This window comes from Ranitomeya variabilis, chromosome 2 (genome assembly GCF_051348905.1).
Source record: "Ranitomeya variabilis isolate aRanVar5 chromosome 2, aRanVar5.hap1, whole genome shotgun sequence".
Classification (NCBI taxonomy): Eukaryota; Metazoa; Chordata; class Amphibia; order Anura; family Dendrobatidae; genus Ranitomeya; species Ranitomeya variabilis.
In genome coordinates, this window is record NC_135233.1 from 471,315,994 (window position 1) to 471,339,324 (window position 23,331).

At 44.2% G+C, this 23,331-nt stretch overlaps 1 protein-coding gene across 1 annotated transcript in view; it reads right to left on the reverse strand.

Moving 5' to 3' along the window:
- Nucleotides 1–13,303, reverse strand: part of LOC143806804 (organic anion transporter 3-like) — a 98,080-nt gene extending 84,777 nt beyond the window's left edge. Inside the window, exon 1 of the mRNA XM_077287732.1 lies at nucleotides 13,280–13,303. The gene's annotated coding sequence lies outside the window, so the exon portion shown is untranslated. The remainder of the gene's footprint in view (nucleotides 1–13,279) is intronic.
- Between the last annotated feature and the right edge of the window lie 10,028 nt (nucleotides 13,304–23,331).

Consider the following 23,331-nt stretch of genomic DNA (forward strand, 5'->3'; position numbering starts at 1 on the left):
GCTGGGGTTTGTGTGACATTGGCTGCAGGGCTCACATAGCATAACAATCAGCAACAACTAATGGGCTGAAGTTCTCACACTTTCTTTAGACATCAGAGGTTCAACCACCAATTGGCTGCAGTGATCAAGAGGAATTAGAATATCACAAGAGTACTGGAAAACCCAGCGCTGACATCAGTGGAGTGGCAACCCGCCAATGCAGAAGGTGATTTTATTTAATTATTTTAAACTGGGGAACACAGTATTTAAGATGGTGTTATCTAAGTAGTGGACAAGCCCTTTAAGTTACTTTTTGTGTGGTGATATTTACTCTGCGTGGCACTGTACTGTTGTGGTGCCCTGAAGGAGAGGGAAACTTCTGGAAGAGGGAAGGGCGAGCATGTAGGGTTCTTGTGGAATTTACAAATTATTATGGGGATGCAGGAAATTGGTCTTTTTTCTAAGAGTAAGTATGCGCTATCCGATACACACAAATGGCACTGCAGTCCTGTACATATACAGTGCTTGCAAAATTATTCGGCTCTATGGAACTATTCAACCTTTTCCCACATCTCATGCTTCAAACATAAAGATACCAATTGTAAATTTTTGGTGAAGAATCAACAACAAGTGGAACACAATTGTGAAGTTGAATGAAATTTATTGGTTATTTTACATTTTTGTGGAAATTCAAACACTGAAAAGTGGGGTGTGCAATATTATTCAGCCCCTTTACTTTCAGTGCGCAAACTCACTCCAGAAGTTCATTGTGGATCTCTGAATGATCCAATGTTGTCCTAAATGCCTAATGATGATAAATAGGTCTCTGTATAAATGCACCTGCTCTGTGATAGTCTCAGGTTTCTGTTTGAAGCACAGAGAGCATCATGAAGACCAAGGAACACAACAGGCAGGTCCGTGATGCTGTTGTGGAGAAGTTTAAAGCTGGATTTGGATACAAAATGATTTCCAAGACTTTAAACATCCCAAGGAGCACTGTGCAAGCGATCATATTGAAATGGAAGGAGTATCATACCACTGCAAATCTACCAAGACCCGGCCGTCCCTCTAAACTTTCATCTCAAACAAGGAGAAGACTGATCAGAGATGCAGCCAAGAGGCCCATGATCACTCTGGACGATCTGCAGAGATCTACAGCTGAGGTGGGACAGTCTGTCCATAGGACAACAATCAGTCGTACACTGCACAAATCTGGCCTTTATGGAAGAGTGGCAAGAAGAAAGCCATTTCTCAAAGATATCCATAGAAAGTGTTGTTTAAAGTTTGCAACAAGCCACCTGGAAGACACACCAAACATGTGGAAGAAGGTGCTCTGGTCAGATGAAACCAAAATCGAACTTTTTAGCAACAATGCCAAACGATATGTTTGGCGTAAAGGCAACACAGCTCATCACCCTGAACACACCATCCCCACTGTCAAACATGGTGGTGGCAGCATCATGGTTTGGATTTTGGTTTACATTGCAGTCATCTATAGGTATAGAATGTTTCATGGCTAAATCCTCAGGAGCATTCCTCCACAAAAAAAAAAAAAAAGACACAAAGAACCACCTTCGCCTTGTAAGATAGTACCACATTAATAATGCCATTCAGCACACAAGTAATACTGCCAGGCAGTGCCCAGATAATAGTCCCGAATATACGTTGCCAAAATCACGCAGTCATACAGTGCTTACAATTAATACCATGCCATGTTCCAAAACGGTAACATTGCCAACCATGGTATTCCTGTATGATGAGCTGTGGTGCCCCCAAAATAGCTGCAGCCACAGTTCTCCATCATTATCACCAGTCACAATGCTCCTGTAATAGTTCCAGCTACAATACACATAATACCGCCACCTACATTGCTTCGGCCAGTGCAATTCTACTTCTTTGTCATCACAGAGTGACTCCAGATTTTCCATTTTAGAAGAGACAACCCCTTTAAATATGAGGGAAATCCTGAGTTGATATTTGAATGAAGAGGATGAAACCTAAATTAATTAAATCTATAATTATTGTTCCCTGGCATTATCTATACTGCTGCCATTTATCCGCATTCCTTGGCTTCGAATATCTTAATTTTATCCATTAATTTTATGCCTAAATTAGACAACAAGGCGGTGGTCACATGTAGCGTCAAAGCAGAGTTTTTTTCTGCTTTTTTTTAATCAACATGTGTCTGTAGGAAGATATGCAATACAGTAGAGAGCTTCTCTGGTTATTGCCTTTTTGCTGTGTTTTCCCCTTTATTTGATGCAGATGTATTTTAATGCATTTTCTTAAGTACATATAATCTATTTTGCATTTAGAAATGTAACTGCTTTTTTTTACTTTTTTTGTTGTTGTTGTTGTTTCAGGCTTCACATAGAAGCCTAAAGAGAGAGAATGCACACAAAAAAAAGCACAGTTCAACGGCGGCTTTTGATTGTGTTCAGAGTGCGGGGGGGGAGGGGTTTTGTTACCGTAATTGTTCAAAAAAAATTACTACGTTTTTGCAAATTTGCACCAAAAAAAAAAAAATGCAACATGTGAACATGGCTTTAACATTTTTCATAAAATCACATTCACATTGCATGAACAGTTACACTATGCATACACGTTAAATCTTTGTTGCAGGAATTTCTGCACCATCCCTTGGCAGGAAAAAAAAAATACAGTGTAAAATACAAATGTTTTTTCCTCATTTTTATTGCTTTTTTTACTTGCGTTTTTTATGCTGATTTTTTCCCCACTCATTACTATGGGTGAAATCTGAAGTAAAGACTCTGAAAGAATTGACATGTGTGCATGAGACTTTAGGATTCTCATTCACTTTGCTGGGATTAGGAAATCCTACAGGTTTTGTACCAAAACTGGGCAGAGAAAAATGCGACAAAAACGCAACGTGTGCACAGACACTTAGGTTCAGCAGATTTATTTTTTATTTTTTGCAACAGCTGAAAAAACCCAAAATGCTTTATTTATGTCAGTTAGAGACATGGCTACAGGGAACATGACTGCAGCCCAAATCACAGACCAGCTCTTCGTAACCTCATCTCTGGCTCAGTTTTCAGCTAGTTTTTTTTTTTTTTTTCCTAAAACTCTGCAGCATTTCAGGGAGAAACATACAGATGTTAAGAATTCAGGAGCCGCTCTGATTCTCGCTGGTTCCGGTACTCATTGTGCATGCAGTATTTACATTGATTAATAAATAATAGCCATATCTTTGGAGACATTTCTGGCCCAGAGACAAAAGAAAGTCTGTACAGCTGGTGATGATGCTCAGGCAAGATGCAGAGGGCAACAAAATTTCATTTTCATCGCTGCCATGTGTCTGGAACTTTAAATAATAACGATGCGCTGAGTCAGATGAGGCAATGTCCGCCTATATTCAGTGCACCACACTCCGTTTATGGAGCCGGATGCATTTGAGCCAGGTCACACCTGATGCAAAAAAAATGCAAAGCAATGGGTGGAGTGACCCATGACTTAGCTTTGTAGGGCAAGCAGGGGTTAAAATAAATTGGGTAGAAGCATGGGCCCTATGGGGTAAAATGTTTAGTGGGTTTTCAGTAACGGGGGTATATTTGTCTGAGAAGGGGTGGGACTCACAATCGGCACGAGGCGCCAAGAGCAAAGGTCCCGCTCTCCAATTTAGGGGTTCAAGTAAGGTTACATTATCAAAATATTGGATGATGCCATTGGGTCATTTCGGCGAGCGGTGTTGAGGGGGTTCTTGGAGTTGGTGGCAAAAATGTGTTGGTGGTGGTGGTGGAGGGGGGAGATATACATCAGGTGGATGGTAACCTCCCCCTTATGTTTGAATTTTGGTTAATTGCCTGGCAGATTTGGGTATTCTCCCTGTGAGTTGGTGTTAGGCCGGGGTCATACTTGCGAGTGTGATGCCAGTCTCTCACATCCAAACACCCGCCACTTGGGACTGGAGTGTGCAGCTGCAAAGAAATACATGCAGCTGCACGCTCCGATCTGAGTTCCAGCGGTAGTGCTGGGTATTGAGGCGTGAGTTTCTCTCATTGAACTTGCAAGTGTGACCCCGGCCTTATGGAAAAAGTTTTCCGGCATCAACGGAGCACCCGAACCTGTGGTCGGGGCTGGAGGTAAAGCTGAATAGTTATTTACTAGCTGTTTACAGCCAGCTAACGCTCGGCACGCTCATTGCTATCTAATTAACGCTGCTGGTGATTAAACTAAAGTAAATAATGACAACAATCCTACAATTTAGTCGATATTGTTGTTGTCGATCAGCTACTGCATCGTTGTCCAGATTCTCCTGCGGCCTGTGAGATGGACCTGGCGACTCTTCTTGGCTCATTTTGTTTTGGAGAATGTGGATGCAATTAAATGTTACCTTGGCTGAAGTGGTTGAATTACATAGAAAGGAAGTGCTGCGTGTGGTAATGTGGGGGGGCGGAGCCTCGTGTGGTAATGTGTGGGGACGGAGCCTCGTGTGGTAATGTGGGGGAACGAAGCCTCATGTGGTAATGTGGGGGAACGAAGCCTCATGTGGTAATGTGGAGGGACGGAGCCTCGTGTGTTAATGTGTGAGGACGGAGCCTCATATTGTAATGTGTGGTGAAAGAGCCTCGTGTGGTAATGTGTGAGGACGGAGCCTCATGTGGTAATGTGTGAGGACGGAGCCTCATGTGGTAATGTGGTGGGGGGCAGGATTGTGTGGTAATGTGGTGGGGGGTGGGATTATGTGTGGTAATGTGGTGGGGGGGCGGGATTATGTGTGGCAATGTGGTGGAGGCGGGATTATGTGTGATGATGTGGTGGGGGGCGAGTGTTGTGAAATTGGATTCTGGGCTCCCCCGGTGGCCACTTGTGGAATTGTACTTGTGTGCATCATCCCCTCTGTTCACCTGCTCCTATCAGGATGTGGGAGTCGCTATATAACCTTGCTCCTCTGTCAGTTTCATGCCGGTCAACAATGTAATCAGAAGCCTTTCTGTGCATGTTCCTGCTACTAGACAACTCCCAGCTAAGTTGGACTTTTGTCCTTGTGTGTTTTTGCATTTTGTTCCTGTTCACAGCTGCTGTTTCGTTACTGTGTCTGGAAAGCTCTTGTGAGCGGAAATTGCCACTCTGGTGTTATGAGTTAATGCTAGAGTCTTAAAGTAATTTCTGGATGGTGTTTTGATAGGGTTTTCTGCTGACCATGAAAGTGCCCTTTCTGTCTTCTTTCTATCTAGTAAGCGGACCTCGATTTTTGCTAAACCTATTTTCATACTACGTTTGTCATTTCATCTAAAATCACCGCCAATATATGTGGGGGCCTCTGTCTGCCTTTTGGGAAAATTTCTCTAGAGGTGAGCCAGGACTATCTTTTCCTCTGCTAGGATTAGGTAGTTCTCCGGCTGGCGCTGGGCATCTAGGGATAAAAAAACGTAGGCATGCTACCCGGCCACTTCTAGTTGTGCGGCAGGTTTAGTTCATGGTCAGTATAGTTTCCATCTTCCAAGAGCTAGTTCTCATATATGCTGGGCTATGTTCTCTCGCCATTGAGAATCATGACAGGCGAGATTATGTGTGACGATGTGGTGGGGGGGCGAGATTATGTGTGATGATGTGGTGGGGGGGGGGATTATGTGTGGTGATGTGGTGGGGGAGCGGGATTATGTGCGGTAATGTGGTGGGGGACAGGATTACATATGGTAATGTGGTGGGGGGGCCGGATTATGTGTGATGATGTGGTGGGGGCGGGATTATGTGTGGCAATGTAGTGGGATTATGTGTGATGATGTGATGGGGGCGGGATTATGTGTGGTGATGTGGAGGGGCGGGATTGTGTGGTTATGTGGGGGGCGGGATTATGTGTGGCAATGTGGTGGGGGGGCGGGATTGTGTGTGGTGAGGATTGTGTGTGGTAATGCGGTGGGGGGGTGGTATTATCTGTGGTAATGTGGTGAGGGGGCGGGATTATGTGTGATGATGTGCTGGGGGGCGGGATTATGTGTGTTGATGTGGTGGGGGGGCGGGATTGTGTGTGGTGATGTGCTGGGGGGCGGGATTATGTGTGATGATGTGGTGGGGGGCGGGATTGTGTGTGGTGATGGCGGAGCTACTGTGCAGGGGGCGGGATTAGCGAGTAATCAAGATGCTATATATATATATATATATATATATATATATATATATATATATATATATATATTATATATATATTTTATTATTTACTGGTTTCTGCCAGGTTTTTGGAGCTCCAATAACCTAATCACTAAAGAGTTAATTACTGTGATGTTTGTATAATAAAATACCAATTTGGCCAATTTATCCAAAGGAGAGGAGTCATGAGTGGTCATTGGAGGGGGGGGGGGTTGTGAAATGGTGGCGTGGTTATAAAGGGGACAGTAGGAGGGAATCCTCTGAGGTCTGATTCGGACAATGAAATGTGCAAATAGATACAGAGAAGACAGGCTAACGGAGCGTCAGGCTGGCGGTCAGGGGAGATGTTGATTGAGAAGGGTCCGATGCAGCTCCTGCCGGGTGCCTCAGGAGAGGAATAAACAGTGAGTTGCAGGATACTCCGGTCACATGGGAGTGCACAGGACACAGATGAAAGGATTAAAAGTTTCTTTGTTTATTGAAATCCACAACGCGTTTCGACGGAACAGCTCCGTCTTCATCAGGCGGCACAGCTCCGTCTTTCATCTGTGTCCTGTGCGCTCCCATGTGACCGGAGTATCCTCCAACTCACAGACAATGAAACGTGACCCGGCACTTTCACTGTGTGGTGGTATTTTCAGAACTTAGGTAAGAGCAAGTTGGCAGCACAGATAAAAGCATCGAACCGTGGAGGGTTGAGTGCACGTCGAGTGTCCTAAAATGCACAGGGTTTTGCAAATTCAGACATTTTGAGATCGATTCGAGGTTTGCAAAAAAATAAAAAATTCCCGCCACTATTTCCCACACTGCTGAAGTATCTGAGCAGGTTACGTCATTTTGTGCGGCCACGCGGCCTCTGCCTAATGCCCTGCAGCTATGACATCTAGTGGATTATCATACAGTACCTGGGCCATCACAGATCAGCTGCTCAGAGTGGAGCAGTTTGTACTTCAGTCATTGTTCATCTCCAGAGTCACTGGGCAAGTCTGTCTCTTCTGTAGAGTGTAAGCTCATATGGTCAGCGAGGTCCTCTCTCTCCTGTAGAGTGTAAGCTCTTATGGCCAGTGGGGTCTTCTCTCTCCTGTAGAATGTGGCGCCCCTAGGGGTATTTGCCACAAAAATAGTTATTGACACCAAATACAAATATTAAAATAGCAAGACTGCACTACCATCTCCGGCCAGACGGGGGAGCTCCAGAGACTCCCCTTGATCTATTCTGGTCTGAGAAAAGGACTGGCAGTTGGGTTGAGGAGTTGAAAGTGAGAGGTCGTATAACTGAACTCCTAACAGCCCTATGACGGATTATAGGCCCGTGATACCCATAGTAGGAAAAGAGGAATAGAGAAAAAGGACATTGTGAGAACCAGGTAGTAATAACCTCTACCCAGAATAGGCGCAGAGATGGATACCGGATCCGTGGCTATATTCATTATATATAATACAGCAACCGGAAGGAAGTGAGGTGATATCAGCTTCACCAGGGTAAGACGCAGCAACAGACACAGAGTTCAGCGGTACTCCCAGAGGGGGTAAGCCGACAAAAAAAAGGACTCGGGTTGTCCGTCGAACCAGAGCACAGAAGAGACAGATTGGATCGGCAGCCAGTTCACAAACAGCAGCAGGGCCATACAGAAACTGCGCATAATAAGAGGTGGAAATCCTGACAGGGTCAAAGTAATTCAGAGTTCTTAAACAGACTCCAGTGACAATATTGGTTGCAAATCCCTTTTTGTTGAAGTAAACTGGTTAAACGTTTCAGCGCCTCAGTCTTTCATTTGGACAATAGCCATCGATCCAGGATCGGGGTCATCACAGCTGAGAGGACCCGCTGCTGATCAAGTAAGTGTCTGTTCCTTCATGATATCCCTTACATTGTGCATCGCCTGAGGCCACAGCACCGGGTCAAGCCACTAGTGACATCCCCCTCAAGAGACGGACCTCATTGATCTGGTGCTGGGTACCTCGGTCTCCTGGGCGTCACAAGAGTGTAAGCTCTCATGGACAGTGGGGTCTTTTCTCTCCTGTAGAGTGTAAGCTCTTATGGTCAGCAGGGTCCTCTTTCTCTCCTGTAGAGTGTAAGCTCTTATGGTCAGCGGGGTCCTCTCTTTCTCCTGTAGAGTGTAAGCTCTTATGGTCAGCAGGGTCCTCTCTCTCTCTCCTGTAGAGTGTAAGCTCTTATGGTCAGCAGGGTCCTCTCTCTCTCCTGTAGAGTGTAAGCTCTTATGGTCAGCAGGGTCCTCTCTCTCTCTCCTGTAGAGTGTAAGCTCTTATGGTCAGCAGGGTCCTCTCTCTCTCCTGTAGAGTGTAAGCTCTTATGGTCAGCAGGGTCCTCTCTCTCTCCTGTAGAGTGTAAGCTCTTATGGTCAGCAGGGTCCTCTCTCTCTCCTGTAGAGTGTAAGCTCTTATGGTCAGCAGGGTCCTCGCTCTCTCCTGTAGAGTGTAAGGTCTTATGACCAGCAGGGTCCTCTCTCTCTCTCCTGTAGAGTGTAAGCTCTTATGGTCAGCAGGGTCCTCTCTCTCTCTCCTGTAGAGTGTAAGCTCTTATGGTCAGCAGGGTCCTCTCTCTCTCTCCTGTAGAGTGTAAGCTCTTATGGTCAGCGGGGTCCTCTCTTTCTCCTGTAGAGTGTAAGCTCTTATGGTCAGCAGGGTCCTCTCTCTCTCTCTCTCCTGTAGAGTGTAAGCTCTTATGGTCAGCGGGGTCCTCTCTTTCTCCTGTAGAGTGTAAGCTCTTATGGTCAGCAGGGTCCTCTCTCTCTCCTGTAGAGTGTAAGCTCTTATGGTCAGCAGGGTCCTCTCTCCTGTAGAGTGTAAGCTCTTATGGTCAGCGGGGTCTTCTCTCTCTCTCTCCTGTAGAGTGCAAGCTCTTAGGGTACCGTTACACAAAACGATTTACCAACGATCACGACCAGCGATACGACCTGGCCGTGATAGTTGGTAAGTCGTTGTGTGGTCGCTGGAGAGCGGTCACACAGACAGCTCTCCAGCGACCAACGATGCCGAAGTCCCCGGGTAACCATCGGGTTACTAAGCGCAGGGCCGCGCTTAGTAACCCGATGTTTACCCTGGTTACCATCGTAAATGTAAAAAAAAAAAAACAGTACATACTCACATTCCGGTGTCCGTCAGGTCCCTCGCCGTCCGCTTCCCGCACTGACTGAGTGCCGGCCGTAAAGTGAAAGCAGAGCACAGCGGTGATGTCACCGCTGTGCTCTGCTTTCACTTTACGGCCCTGCGCTTAGTAACCCGATGTTTACCCTGGTTACAAGCGAACGCATCGCTGGATCGGTGTCACACACACACACACACCGATCCAGCGATGACAGCGGGAGATCCAGCGACGAAATAAAGTTCCAAACGATCTGCTACGACGTACGATTCTCAGCAGGGTCCCTGATCGCTGCTGCGTGTCAGACACTGCGATATCGTATGGATATCGCTGGAACGTCACGGATCGTACCGTCGTAGCTACAAAAGTGCCACTGTGAGACGGTACCCTTATGCCAAGTGGGGTCTTCTCTCTTCCTTAGAGTGAAAACTCTTAAGGTCAGCAGGGTCCTCCCTCTCTCTCTCTCCTATAGAGTGTAAGCTTTCATGGTAAGCAGGATTCTCTCTTCTTCTTCTTGTATTTTCTGAGCAATTACATACTTTCCAGTTTTTTTTTCTGAAAATTAGGTGCAGTCGAATTCTAGCTTCACAATATACGCTCTTCTCTCATTATGCAGTGACTGCCAGCTGTACAGCTCCTACCATCTGAATTTGCCAGCAATGTGCCACAGTCATATTTGTGGCACGGCTTTTGATGAATGTGGCACCACCTGCTGCTGGAACAGTGCACTTCATCGTGTGTCTTAAAAATACCTTGCCTGTTAATGAGCACCGAGTAATCATGCACCTATTAACACTTGGCATTAGATACTAGAGACGTCAGATGTTTTTTTTCATTCAATATTTCCCACAGTTCTGTGAGACTAAAAGTAAAACAAACAAACAATTGTGCATTTCTGGCAAACTTGCAGCTGTACTGTTAAAATGCCAGAGAGGAAAAAAGGGACAGATATACAAATGGAGATGGAGCAGACCAGGAAGAGAACTGATGAAGTGCTATGAGAGATTGCCTCTTTTTCATTCCACACAGTCACTGTTGGGCTGGGGCTACATGGCGACTTTGGCTGCAACAACTGTCGAGACTCGAGCCACCGAGGTTCACAATGCAGCACAGTACAAGGGAATGGGGTTGCATTGAGGCCCTGAGGGTACCGTGCTGGTCCATAATGCCCTAGAAGTAGTGCAGTCTGTCCTGTCCCGTCAACAGCCCAGTGTAGATGAGAAGCCGCTGTTCTGTTGACGTGACGTCTGTGAAAGCTATTAGTTCTTTTGCCCATAGTGAAAAATAAATGCAATAGTCCTGAATTTTGGACAACCCATTTAAACCGTCACTGTAGGTTCAACAAACTTTACATAAAATCAAATAGTACAAGGGAAAATAAGAAACTTTGTAATATATTTTATCTGAGAACTTTGATTGTATCTCCACTTATCAGCCACTTCTACTCGCCTCTGCCTCCTTAATTCATCATCCATTCTACAAAAACAAACCAAAATACAATGCTAATTCATTTTGGCTAAAGCAAGAAGACCTGTCAGTACAGTGATAAGGGAGTAGGAGTGAGTACCTTTCAGTACAGGGAGAGAGAAAAGGCAGATCGTACTGCAGCTTCTAGCAAACTTGTTTTACTTCAGGACTGGAATCACAGCCACACAGCTCAGTGCTGCTGGTCATCCATCCGTGCTGCTGCTTCTGTCTATGTACCACAGAAAAAGAAGAGTAGGAATCTATATGTGTGATGTGTGTGGGAGACATCGTAACATCCATATACAAAGTGTGGCCCGGAGGACCGTGTCCCTTCAGTTATTTATATGCTGGGACAGCCAGAGGGCTGGATGCAGTGAAGTCCCACACAGTACTCTCTGCCTGGCATCTCAATTTTGCTGCTCAGTTTCTTCCCCCCGAAACTCAGCAAAAAGACTATGTGTGCACAGAGCCTAACAAGTGCACATCAACAAGACAACAACACCACCACCACAGGATCTCAGTTGCCAGAAAGGAGAACAAAGGGGGCAGCTGCTGATCAGGATGCACAGAAGCTGCTAAGTGCTTGGAATTGGCAGCTAGAGAATGTATAAAATCTAAAATAAACCAATCTTAATTCTGTCTGCCGTAATTCTCAATAAGGAATAGTTATTAGATACAGCAATGACAAAACATATAATATTCATTATTTTTTTATGGCTGGCAGTAGCATAATTTGTACTGACCTTATACCAGCCTGGATTATCGTAAAACTAAGCGAGTTACCCATCATCTCCTCAGTGCCAGTCCTCATCTGCGAGAACAATGGTGGCCTGAGGGGTAACTGTTTGCCTTATCTTCTTGCCGCCATTGCCTGAATTTACCATCTGTTTAGATACTGAGGAAATGATTTGCTTTTATAAATTGCAGGATATTTGCCTGTAAATATTCATGTTTTAATGGCAGATTGCTAATCTTATACATGCTATTCCGGGGCCTGAGAGGTTTGTATTTTATATGGTCTGCAAATAAAGCAATCGTTCAATACTCTTTGGGTTATATTCACACACAACAGATTTATTGCACAAATTTCTGCAGCTGTCCTATGTGATGCCGCCTCATCTCAACAGTCACAGATGTCAGATTTATAGAAAAATAATTTTCATGGCTCGCATGTTTTTTTTATGCACAGCGATTTACAATAAGTAATCAATTAAGAGACAGGAGCTGCAACACAGAGTCCTTCTGCAGACATAAGGCCTCATTCACACATCCATTTTTTTTGTTTTTGCACATAAGAAAAAAAAAAACCTAATGTTTTTCATCATGTGCAGGATTCCATTTTCATCCATGTTTGGTCCGTGTCTCCTTTCTAGCCATCAGTATGGCATTCGTTTTTCTCATATGCAAAAAGAAAATTTTGTTAGAGTAAAAAATTGACGGACGTCATTACGCTTTCCTTTTTACTGATCCTTTTATTTTTATGGGTGAGTTTGATCGGCGATTCAGATAGAAAAATGGACATGTCTCTGGGTCCCTATTTTTTTGGAAATGTGTCCTGAAAAAAAAAAAAAAAAAAGTATGGATATGTGAAAACCACAGATATAACACGGAAGTAAAATATGAATGTCATAAGGGAATGTTCATACTGCATCTTTTTCCATCAGATTCAAACACCCATTTTCAAGCAGAAGACTCTTCAGGAAACTACTTTTCTCTGGAGTTTTACAAACCTAAAGCATCTTTCCCTAGGTTTTTTTTTTTTGTTTTTTTTTTTCTTCTTTTCTTCTCTCAAGCTTTTTTTCCCCCCTCCTTTCTCCGCAATGTTTTTGGACACTTTTTTCCTGCAATTTTACGTAATTTTCCACTTGTTTTTTTTTTTTTTAATATTTATATAGAAATTACACAAATCCTAACATCTATTGTGGGGAAAAAAGTGCAAAACATGCCTAGGCGTCTTTTGTACATTTTTGTAGTCTTCCCATTGACTTCTGGTGTAACGTACGGAGTGTCATGCTAGTGGAAAACATCTGAAGATTGGACCGCTCACTTCTTTTAACTGCTTGACATCTTTGGAAAAAAAAAATACATATATTCACTATGGATGAGCAACCGAATATCATGGTGCTCGGATGTGCTGGTTTCTCGGCAATTAATGTGCAGTGCTTGATTTAAAGCTTGAATCCCTGCCTCGTATCTTTGGCGCCTGTTAAGCAGCCAATAAGCATACAGGAATTGCCTGTGAGTCACAGTAATAGCAGTTAGGGCATTACTGTAATTGGCTGGCCATGTGACATCAGGGCCCTCCGCCTCAGCACACTGGCACCTCTGCACAGCTCTGTGACACTTCACATTGGAGAGAGAGCGCTTGTGTAGGCCTGTGTAGGCCTGTGTGCAGTGTGACGTTAGTCACTACTCACGGACAGACTGTGAGGCAAAAGAGTCAGACGTTCCGGGGTCAATACCAAGAGAGTACATAGATATCAAGGGAAAAGACACAGGCATAAGTCAGGTCACAGTCCAGGGTCAATAACAAGAGAGCTGATGAAAAGCCAAAACAAAGGGATAGTCAGAAGACGATCCAAAGGGGTCAGACAACAGAATCAGGCTAACACTCACCAAGAAGCACAAACTACGTCTGGCAGGGATCAGAGGCAGACAGCTCAGTTAAGTAGCTGGGCAATCACCAAAACACAGAACACCTGGAGAAAGTCCCACACATCCCAGTCACAGGTTGGACAGCTGAGCTATCAATCAAGGCACTGACAGCTCAGCATGCCCATCAAAGGGTTGGACAGCCAAGCTGTCAATCAAGACACAAAACTCAGCAAGACAGATTCCATAGAACTGCATAGCAATCACTCACTGAGCGGAGGAATCCTGGCACACAGTATAATGAATCAGAGTCTGTAGTGCTGATACTGGTGCTGAGGCTGAGCCATCATACTAACAACCCTTCTAAGGGCTAATCGTTTGTAGCACATTCAATCTGTATTTAGCCTAGGGAGGGAAAGAGTCGCAGGAACAAGGAGAGAGACAGAATCCAGTCTGTAGACAGGGATTAGGCTTGTGCAGTCCGTTGGCAAATATATAGCTGCAGGTTTTTTTTTGTGGGGACTGAAAACAAAATTGCATATATTTTGATCCATCAAGTATTATGTGATTTGAAGTCTTTTTTTGTGTGTTATATAGCACACCCAAAAATTGGTTGAAACATTTTCCTATTTTCCTGGGCTACATTTCTCAGCCGTACACTATTCTGTAGTATGAAGTACATTTCTGTAATCTCTAAAACTGCTTTTTAAAAACGTGTTACGTGGTCTACAAATATTTCTGTGATCTCTAAAACAGGGGCGGACACTGAAAGCTTGGGGCCCCTGTGCAAGAAATGTCTTGGCCTCCCTCCCTGTCCGACATTCCACATATGATGAGGTAGTCTGGCCATCGGACCCCCAAAGTCCTGGGCTCTGAGCAACAGGCCAGATTGCCCTCATTATCACCATCCTGAAAGCAGGGGCATACATAGAGTTCACAGGGCACCACAGTAAAAGTTCTATTTGAGCCCCCCACGCGTCTACTAATATATATATATATATATATATATATATATATATATATATATATATATATATATATATATATATATATATTTCCATTTCAGTAAAAAAAATATAAATATATATATCTCCATTAGGATTTGGTTCTGTTGAGCACAACCATGCATATATTATAGTAAATTATAAGTCTGGTATCTTTAGCATCTGATAACTGATAAAAGGATATTCCTCAAATAAATCAAGCTATCTCCAGTCCTGATCATAAGGGATAACTTACTGACTTTTGAGGTACTGATTACTAGGACCCCCAGCAATCCTGAGAACAGGACTGTGCAGCTCAGCCATGAATGGATTGGAGGAGCGCATGATTGACTTCTGATCTATTCATTACCTATGGAACTGATGGAAATAGCCGAGCGCAGCAGCTCTATAGATAATGAATAAAGCAGAGGCCGAGCATGGACAACTCTGCTCCATTCAGGACAAGGCTGCAGACCCTCTGTTTTTAGAATATTGGGGGGAGGGGAGGCAGTGTTTCAATGCTATGAAACGGAGATAACTTCAATATTTGGTGAATAACCCTTTAAAAAGCCTGGTTGATACATGAACCAAAAACAAATATGTACGCACACGCATACATACACAAAAAAAGTGTTTGCACCCTTCCTAATTTCCTATTCTTTTGCATGTTTGTCACACTTAAAATGTTTCAGATCACCAAACAAATTTAAATAATAGAAAAAGATATAACATAAGTAAACACAAGACTTAAGGTCTTTATTATTAAGGGAAAAAGAAATCGAAACCTACAGGGCCTTTTGTGAAAAAGTGATTCAACATAAATTAAAGGGAACTTGTCACCCCGTTTTTTCAAGATGAGATAAAAATAGCGTTAAATAGGGGCAGAGCTGTGCTTTACATTAGTGTATTTTTTGGTTTTGCACTGCGGATTTTCCAAATCCGCAACGTGTGCACATACCCTAAAGTTTTGGGACTCCAGCAAACCACAGTGAGCCACTATCCACAAATGGAAATAAACATGGAACAATGATGAACCTTCCCAACTTCCACTTTACATGCACACACATACATACACTCATATACACATAGATACACACACAAACATAGACACACACATACATACAGTTGTGCTCAAAAGTTTACATGCCCCGGCAGAATTATTGCTTTCTTGAACTTTTTTCAGAGAATATGAATGATAACAGGGCCGGCTCCAGGTTTTCATGGGCCCTGGGTGAAAGAGTCCCGGTGGGCCCCTTTAACACACCACAATTCATAATGCACTGATATGGCAGAGAAATAAAGGTACAGTACAATGCCAAAGATTTCACATACTTCTTACATTACATGAGTGATATCTATTGTGCATTCTACATTAGCTCAGAAACCGGTCAGTATAGTCCTCTATACAGGATGATGAGCCCCATATATTGCTCCAAACAGTATAATGGCCCCATATAGTGCTCCATACAGTATAATTGGCAGCACATAGTCCTTTATACAGAATTATGAGCCCCATATATTGCTCCAAACAGCATAATGGCCCCATATAGTGCTCCATACAGTATAATTGGCACAACATAGTCCTCTATACAGAATAATGATGTCACGGGAGTATTGGGTAGACTAAGGCTGGTTACCCGGGCCCCTGCGATTTCCCTTAGGCTAGGGAAACCCTTTCCCAGAAGTTACACTAAAGGTGTGCATGTCTGGGCCGCCAGGCCTGACCCTGTCTCCTGTTTCAGCCCTAAGCTGAGACCACCACCCGCCACCCAGTGAAGAGACCACACACCAATCCCCACAGAAAGCACAGACAGGGAAAACTGAAAAACGCACCACGCCGCAGACATACAGGAATACACTATAATGTGCACAGGGCAAAACAAATACAAATATAGGAAAGAGGAATATGACAAACGATAATACACCACCAGATACGATATTCCTCCAACAAGACCACCACTCCAGACCGGAATCACTAGGCACAAAGAACAAGCTATAATCGGCGACGCCCAAAGTCCAGCGCGACTATTTAAAGGCCGTGGGCGTGACCCAGCCTCCAACCTGATTACCAGCTAGATTAACCCCGAGCAAGCTAGATAAAATCTAGCCGACGCCACTGAGCGTGTAGTGGACGTAAGTGGAATTACTGCTGTCTGTCAGACGCCCTAGTGTGAACAGCGTCCGACATGACAAATGAGCCCCATATATTGCTCCAAACAGAATAATGAACCCAATATTATGCTCCATACAGAATAATGAGCCTCATATAATGCTCCATACAGTATGATGGGCACCACAGAGTGCTCCATACAGAATGAGCTGCATATATTGCTCCATACGGAATTGACCCCATATAATGCTCCATACAGTATAGTGAGCCACATATAATTCTCCATACAGTATATGATGGGCTCCATCTATTGCTCCATATATAATGGGCCTCATATAATGCTCCATACAGTATATGATCGGCCCCATACAGTATACTGAGTCCCATATATTGCTCCATACAGAATGGGCCCCATATAATACTCCTTACAGAATGGGTCCCATATAATGCTCCAAAAATAATTGGCCCCATAAGATGCTCCATGTATAATGGGCCCCATATAATGCTCCATATATAATTGGCCATATAAAATGCTCCATATATAATTAGTCACATAAGATGCTTCATATATTATTGGCCCCATATACTGCTCCATATTGAATTGGCTCCATATTAAATTGACCCCATATAATGCTCCCTATATTATTGGCCCCATAAGATACTCCATATAGAATTAGCCCATATAATGCTCCATATAAGGGCCCCTTCTGATGGTCCCCATATATTGCTCCAAATATAAAAAAAAATGAAATACTCACCTCTCGTTGCTTGATGCTGCTCTGCTCTGGACTCCTCACCGTCGGCATCTTCCTGCTCTCTGTGCTGCGACTGCTCAGGCAGAGGGCGCGCACTGGTGACGTCATCGCGCCCTTTGACCTGAACGTCACAGTCAGAGGATGGAAGACGCTGCAGCGCTGGAACCGGGAGAGGTAAGTATCGCAAGTGCCGAGACCCGGAGCAGGCGGGGGGTCCACTCGCGGGGGCCGGCACTATAGCGCGCCAGTGTCCCCGACGGCGAGTAGGCCCCCTGTCTGCTCAGGGCCCCGGCACTTTCCTGGCTGCGCCGGGTGCTGACGCTGGCCCTGAATGATAACACCAAAACTTTCTCTCCGCTCATGGTTAGTGGTTGGGTGAAGCTATTTATTGTCAAACTACTGTGTTTTCTCTTTTTAAATCATAATGACAACCCAAAACATCCAAATGACCCTGATCAAAAGTTCACATACCCTGGTGATTTTGGCCTGATAACGTGCACAGAAGTTGACACAAATGAGTTTGAATGGCTAATAAATAGAAAACCTTTGGAGGGAGTTAAAAGTTCGTGTTGCCCAGCGACAGACCCAAAACATCACTGCTCTAGAGGAGATCTGCATGGAGGAATGGGCCAGCATACCACCAACAGTGTGTGCCAACCTTGTGAAGACTTACAGAAAACGTTTGACCTCTGTCATTGCCAACAAAGGATATATAACAAAATATTGAGATGAACTTTTGTTAATGACCAAATCAACCATAATTTGCAAAATAAATCTTGCCAAATCAGACAAGATGATTTTCTGGATTTGTTTTCTCTTTTTGACTCTCATAGTTGTGGTCTACCTATGTTGTCAATTACAAGCCTCTCTCATCTTTTTAAGTGGTAGAACTTGCACAGTTGGTGGCTGACTAAATACTTTTTACACTGTAGGGATTGGGCATCCACCTCTGCAAGCCGGGTGCCCAAGCAGTGTCCTTGACAATATTCACTCCACTTTACCACTTCCCGAGTCTGCCAATTTACCAAAGGGTTGTGCAGAGTGCGCAAAGTTCATACAAGAACCACAGGAGAGGGCAGACCCTCTAACACATAACAGTCAATACCTTCTGAGTGCATGGCCTCTACCTGTACTAGGACCGTGACAAAGGTGGGGGCAGAAGGACCCATATAGGGCATTAGGGAACCATACGGATAGACACAGGTTGGTGTCAGAAGGTGTCCCATCATTGGTTCCTAAAATTAGGGCATTCCTCTCCATTTTTCATCCTGTCGTTGTTGTATGCTGTGTCGTCCGCCGGACTTACCCGTGTCCGAGCGTGACAAACAGATCAGACAGAGTCGTGTGTTTTAATAGGCGTAACCTGGTGGCGGCTGTGAAGTTTGGAAAGCTCACACGTACAATGCTCGGCACATATGCTCTGCTGCTAGGGTCTTGTCTGAGTGGGTTTTTAGTGCCGCTGGGGGAGTCATAAAAGACAGGCGCTTTTGCTTGCTGGAGAATGCAGACTGCGTCACGCTCATAAAAATGAACAAAGCCTGGATTATGCCACACTTTTCCATACCACCAGATGACAGCAGCACATAAAGTGTCTGCAATATTCAACATTTTAATGAGGCTCGCCTGTTACCTTTTAGGGGTCTATGCATGACTCTCCACATAATTTCTGTCTGACTTTGCACTTTCTGCAAAGCCTTTATGACAGTATAGGTACATCAACTACACTTTTAAAATATTTTGTTTTAAAAAAATTTTATGGATTCAATAACTCATCCATACAGATTAGCACAGCTATTGTTGCATTACGGTGGTATGTAAAAATAACTTACAAAAAGCGTAGAATAATAGTTCAGGATTAGATTACTTATCCATACAGTATTGCATGCTTTCTGGCACATTTTGTTGGTATATAGCAATAGAAAAAGTATTTTAACATTTTGCTTGTTTCTTCACATTTCTTACCTATACACTATTCCGTGTTTTGGGGTACATTTTTTGTGATATATAACACTAGAAAATTTTTTTTTTTTAAATTATGCTGGGTTACATTTTTCAGCCATACAGTATTACATGTTCTTAGGTACATTTTTTGGCATATAACCCTCAAAAAAACATGTTTAAAAATTTAGGCTGTGTACACATTGCAGATTTGGTGCATTTGATGCATTTTTTTTGTGCAGATTTGTGACAAAACCTGAAGCAAAACCTGATGCCTGCAAAATGCATGGGAAACATGAAGTGTCATGCACACGTTGAGTTTTTTTTTTTACTTGCAGGAGTACCAATATATGACAATTTGAACAGCATGTCCGAGGCCCTCCTTTATGTCTAATACAGGGTGTATCTGAGTCTATTTTTGGCAGTTGTTGCATCCTTCATAAATGAGTTTCCTATTTTTTAATAAAATAATCAATTTTGGTTTACTTAAGTTATATATTGTTAAAATCCTTTTGAAATTTTGCCTTTATATACAAGTCATTATACAGGAAAAAATATTTAAATTTTTTTTTCCCGGTAAGTGCAATTTGTCATCTGTAGGAGTATTTTACTGTCACTCCTTAAAGTGGAGTAAAAGTGTGACACCATTGTTCTCAGTAGGGATCTGGGAGTCACAGATTCTTTTAGGCTATGTGCACACGTAGGAAAAGAGGTGCAGAATTTTCTGCACAAAATCCGCATCTCCTGGCAGAATCCGCAGCTGCGGATTTGCCGCGGTTTTTATGTGGATTTTGTGCTGTTTTTATGCGGAATTGATGCGGATTTTCTGCAGTTTTTGCCACTGCAGATTTTTAAAATGGAGGGGTGCAGAAACGCTGCAGATCCGCACAAAAGAAGTGACATGCACTTCTTTGAAATCCGCAGCAATTCCACACTGATTTTTCCGCACCATCTGCACAGCTATTTTTTATCCCATTTATTTACATTGTACTGTACTCCAGCAGACAGCGGTGATGCGCCCTCTGCTGGATGAACTCATATGAACTCGAGCCTGGGAAAATATTCGGAAAAGTTCCCAGGCTTGAGTTCATATGCGTTCATCCAGCAGGGGGCACATCACCGCGACTCGAGGTAACTACAGGACATTCCCCTGCATTCCATTCATTCACAAAGTTTTACAGACAGGAGCACGGCTGCATTAGCAGAGCTCCTGGGTGTAAAATGATTTAACCCCTTCAGATGGATTTACAGCGTGGGACAAGACTGAAGGATGGAAGGTGTTGTGAATTCCATTCTTGGGCTCTCTCCGGTGGTTGTAAGTAGCACTTTTGTGAATTCTGCTCTTGGGCTCCCTCCTGTGGTTTTGAGTGGTATAGCTGCTTCTTGGATTTAGCATCAGCAGCTGCTTCCACTGATCGTCTTTCTGGCTCGGCTATTTTAGTCTGGCCTTATCCCTCAATCAATGCCAGTTGTCAATTGTTCCTGCTTGGAGTTACTGCTCTTTTGCATTTCCCTGACACTCTGACCAGTTCTGCAAAGATAAGTCCTTGCTTGTCCTTTTGCTGTCCACTTGTTGTGGACTTTATTGTTCAGCACATTCTATGTTTTGCTCATTTGTCCAGCTTATCAGTATGGATCTATTCAGCTAAGCTGGAAGCTCTGGGCTGCAGATTTTGCCCTCCACACCTTTAGTCAGGTGTGGAGATTTTTGCATATCTCTGCGGTGGACTTTTTCTAGTTTTTATTACTGACCGCACAGTGTTCTTTCCTGTACTATCTATCTAGCTAGAAGTGCCTCCTTTTCTAAATCTTGTTTCATACTACGTATGTCATTTCCCTCTCCACTCACAGTCAATATTTGTTGGGGGCTGTCCTATCCTTTGGGGATTTTCTCTGAGGCAAGATAGCTTTCCTGTCATGGTTCCCAATGGCAAGGGAACGTCAGAGAACTTAAACAACAGACTAGCTCTTGGGTGATGGAATCTCGAGCTGACCGTGAGCTAAACCTACCACACAACTAACAGTGGCCGGGTGGCGTACCTACGTTTTATCCCTAGACGCCTAGCGCCAGCCGGAGGACTAACTAACCCTAATAGAGGAAAAGACAGACCTGGCTTACCTCTAGGGAAATTCCCCCAAAAAGGAGACAGAAGCCCCCCACATATATTGACGGTGAGTTCAGAGGAAAAGACATACGCAGTATGAAGGTAGGTTCAGCAAAGCGAGGTCCGCTTACTAGATAGCAAGAAGATACAATAGGGAACTTCACGGTCAGCTGAAAACCCTATTAAAATACCATCCCGAAATTACTTTAAGACTCATGTGTCAACTCATGACACCGGAGTGGCAATTTCGGCCCACAAGAGCTTCCAGCTACAGAAAAATAACATAACTGTGAACTGGAACAAAAATGCAAAACAAACTTAGGACTAAGAGTCCAACTTAGCTGATAGTAGTCTAGAAGCAGGAACATGCAACAGAAAGGCTCTGGTTACATTGATGGCCGGCACTAGAATAACTGAGCAGCAAGGCTAAATAGGATACACCCATATCCTGATGGAAACAGGTGAACAGAGAAAGTGAAGCACACAAGTCCAGTACCACCAGTGACCACCGGGGGAGCCCAAAAACCAAATTCACAACACTTTCCTATTTCTACCTTTAGGGGTAGCTAGTTCTCCGGCTGTGACGAGGTGTCCAGGGAGTGACAGGAACATCCCACGGCTACTGCTAGTGTTGTGTTAAGATCAGGAACTGCGGTCTGTATAGTTACCACCTGCTCAGAACTAGTCGCATGTCGCTCCTAAATTACCAGTCCATTAACAGTACAACTGGCCAAAAATGAGTTGAATGCATCTCAAAAGAAGGAAAAGAAAAAGAGTTCTGAGCCATTTTTTTTTTTCTTTAGTTTGTTTTGTCTTTTTCCTTCCTCTTAATCTCTGGGTGGTTCAGGATTTGGGTGCGGACATGAATGTTCAGGGTTTGTTTTCTTGTGTGGATCAGCTTGCTGCAAGAGTACAGATTATCCAAGATTATGTTGTTCAGACTCCAGCCTAAAGGCCCCGTCTCACACAGCGACGCTGCAGCGATACAGACAACGATGCTGATCGCTGCAGCGTCGCTGTTTTGTCGCTGTGTGGTCGCTGGGGAGCTGTCACACAGACAGCTCTCTCCAGCGACCAACGATCAGGGGAACGACTTCGGCATCGTTGAAACTGTCTTCAACGATGCCGAAGTCCCCCTGCAGCACCCGGGTAACCAGGGTAAACATCGGGTTACTAAGCGCAGGGCCGCGCTTAGTAACCGATGTTTACCCTGGTTACCAAAAAAAACAAACAGTACATACTCACCATCTGTTGCCCGTCAGGTCCCTTGCCGTCCGCTTCCTGCTCTGACTGTGTGCCGCCGTACAGTGAGAGCAGAGCGCAGCGGTGACGTCACTGCTGTGCTCTCACTTTACGGCGGCAGTCAGAGCAGGAAGCAGACGCCAAGGGACCTGACGGGCAACAGATGGTGAGTATGTACTGTTTTTTTTTTTTTACATTTACGCTGGTAACCAGGGTAAACATCGGGTTACTAAGCACGGCCCTGCGCTTAGTAACCCGATGTTTACCCTGGTTACCAGTGAAGACATCGCTGGATCGGTGTCACACACACCGATTCAGCGATGTCAGCGGGACCTCAACGACCAAAAAAAGGTCCAGGCCATTCCGACACGACCAGCGATCTCGCAGCAGGGGCCTGATCGCTGGTACGTGTCACACATAGCGAAATCGCTACTGAGGTCGCTGTTGCGTCACAAAACTTGTGACTCAGCAGCGATCTCGCTATGTGAGACGGGGCCTTTAGAGCCTAGAATTCCTACTCCAGATTTGTTTTACGGGGATAGATCTAAGTTTTTGAACTTTAAAAATAACTGCAAATTGTTTTTTGCTCTGAAACCCCATTCCTCTGGTGACCCCACTCAGCAAGTTAAAATAGTTATTTCTCTCATGCGTGGTGACCTTCAGGACTGGGCATTCTCCCTTGAGTCAGGGGATCCGGCATTGCTTAATGTAGATGCATTTTTTCAATCGCTCGGATTATTGTATGACGAACCTAACTCTGTGGATCATGCGGAAAAAACCTTGTTGGCCCTGTGTCAGGGTCAGGAAGCGGCAGAATTATACTGCCAGAAATTTAGAAAATGGTCTGTGCTTACTAAATGGAATGAGGACGCTCTGGCAGCAATTTTCAGAAAGGGTCTTTCTGAAGCCCTTAAAGATGTTATGGTGGGGTTCCCCACGCCTG